The sequence below is a fragment of the Apis dorsata genome, unplaced genomic scaffold (genome assembly GCF_000469605.1).
Source record: "Apis dorsata unplaced genomic scaffold, Apis dorsata 1.3 scaffold_227, whole genome shotgun sequence".
NCBI classification, from domain to species: Eukaryota; Metazoa; Arthropoda; class Insecta; order Hymenoptera; family Apidae; genus Apis; species Apis dorsata.
The window spans coordinates 437962-440262 of NW_006263509.1; the positions used below are offsets into that span (position 1 = coordinate 437962).

Sequence of the window (2301 nt, forward strand, 5' to 3'; positions counted from 1 at the left end):
GAAGAGGAAGAGGTTAGAAGAGAGTTGCATGTGCGTGAGTTTCCTCGAGCCGAGTATCATTTCCACGATTCGAATGGTTGGGAATGGGGTGAGAGTTGGCCCGGTGACCCAGTTTGTCCCCGGGGGTTGAATGAACGGCACTGAACGCGATGACGTCATTCTCGACCTCATTTCCGGTTCCCGGTGCAGCCAGCTATCCCAGCTCCGTCCCGTTGACCCGAAATTTCTCGTGAATCGAAGGACGCTCGTTCATCCCGAGCCATTCTACCGGCTATGAATGAATTTTCCGCATACGCGTTCGCTTGCTCGTCCACCACGAAAAATATCCACCACCCCATTAGAAATATATCGTATTTTGCACGCGAACGGTATTTCGCGCCCTCGATTTCGCAGTTTCGAAAAATTTGGATCGAGAATATCAATCCAAACATTTTATATCGTCTTTGAATGAATGAATTCTCTTCGAACGAAAAGAAAAAAAAATATCGTAGATATTGGAAAATCTCCATTTTGTTTGAACGGTGCATTTTTGATTTTTCGAGACTCGAATCGTATATGGATCTATTATTTATTATTCTTCCACGGAAATATAATGTAGATCCTATGTTAAGAATTTGGATAGAATTTATCGTGTATGAGTAAATTTTTATATGCTGTTCCTCGTCAAAAAATATCTTCATTGGGAATCGTTTGGACAATGATTTGGATGATTATTTTTAAATTTGGATCAAAAATATTGTGAATATATCATGTTTTTTTATATGATAGTGTTCGAATATTTTTACGAATTATTGTAATTTGAATATGATTTTTTTTTTTAATCGAGGCTTATACTTATATAATTTGAGATATATTTATATAATTTTACTTTTTGATCGTTTTTCTTTTTTAAAGATATCGAGTGTGTCCAATGCTTTTATTTTAGATTTTTATCAGTAAAATTATCAGTATAATTATCGATACGAGAAAGAATTGATGAAAGTATCTTGTAAGAGATTATTTTTAAACTCTTACCTCGATCATTAAGCTAACAAAGCATAACGAGGAATGTTGTCGATTTTACATTTTTTTTATCCTATACTTATTTCAGTAAACATTTCAATAAATCGCTATTCTTGCGTCAATTTATTATCTAATTATAGATTATATGGCCGATATAAAAAGATCAGGCCAAGTTTATCGCGTATTCACAATGTGTTAGGTAAGCAACCATTATAACTATGTTATTCATACAATGTAGATTAATTAAATTCCATTTGTATATTGATTGGGGATCGCGAGAAACAAGACTGTGGAACAATGAAGATAAGAAAGTTGTGATTCTGCGTAAAAAGACATTAGATGAATTTTACATTTTACGTTTCTTTCCATACAATTTCATCGATTTGAAAATCATTTATTCGAGCCACTTCAGCGTTCAATTTTTTTTTTCTTTTTTTATTGAATTTTATTACTCTTTATCATTAAAATATCTTTTAAATATTTTAAATCATATCTCTTTACATTAAATTTCCGTGATTGGAAACATTTTTCACGATAGAATTTTATTTTATTTATTTCTTTTTTTGTTCTTGTTCGTCTTTTTATCTTCTTCTTTTTAATAACAAGGGATGCTTAGGATGACGGGAAGGGATGCTTATAGGGGTGATGATATGGAATACCATTCACATTCCACCTGTTGTTCTTGATTCTATAATAGCTATGATAACATTGCAAACAATGCTGGAAGATCGTGCGAAATTATATACACGAACGTGCACAAATACAACTTATTTCCTTGGAAAATTTATATTTGCTTCTCTTATTCGTTTTTTTTTAATTATTTAATCGCTTTTATCGCTCGATAAAAGATAACAGAGGTGAAAGAATGTTAGTATTGAAAAAAAAAAAAAATAGGAAAAAAAGATTTTGAATGGAAAAAAATACTCACATTTTGACCCGTAGACACGATAGTACGAGGCGTTATTCTTCCAAGAATAAACCGGGTAAACTGAATCGTTACGAAAGCAAACTTTCGATGTCGAATTTCGTCACAGAGAGTCACGATAATTATATCGAGCGATAAAAATGATCCAATCTACTTGTAATCAACTTGATAGAATGTTATTATCTGTTATTTATTTTAAACGTGGCGTTGAGAAAAATCATATAAATATCAACATTGATCAACATTATTCAATATTGGGAAAATTTTAGAATAATATTAGAATATTTAGGTTTAAATTAATATTTCTAGAATAAATATCATCGAATTGAAATTACAAAATTTGTTTTCGTTTTTTTTTTTTTTTTTTTTTTTTT

At 31.2% G+C, this 2301-nt stretch overlaps 1 protein-coding gene across 1 annotated transcript in view; it reads right to left on the reverse strand.

Annotated features, from left to right (window-relative positions):
* Positions 1-1987, reverse strand: part of LOC102673421 (D-altritol 5-dehydrogenase-like) — a 6845-nt gene extending 4858 nt beyond the window's left edge. Inside the window, exon 1 of the mRNA XM_006615609.1 lies at positions 1931-1987. The gene's annotated coding sequence lies outside the window, so the exon portion shown is untranslated. The remainder of the gene's footprint in view (positions 1-1930) is intronic.
* Positions 1988-2301: the final 314 nt, after the last annotated feature.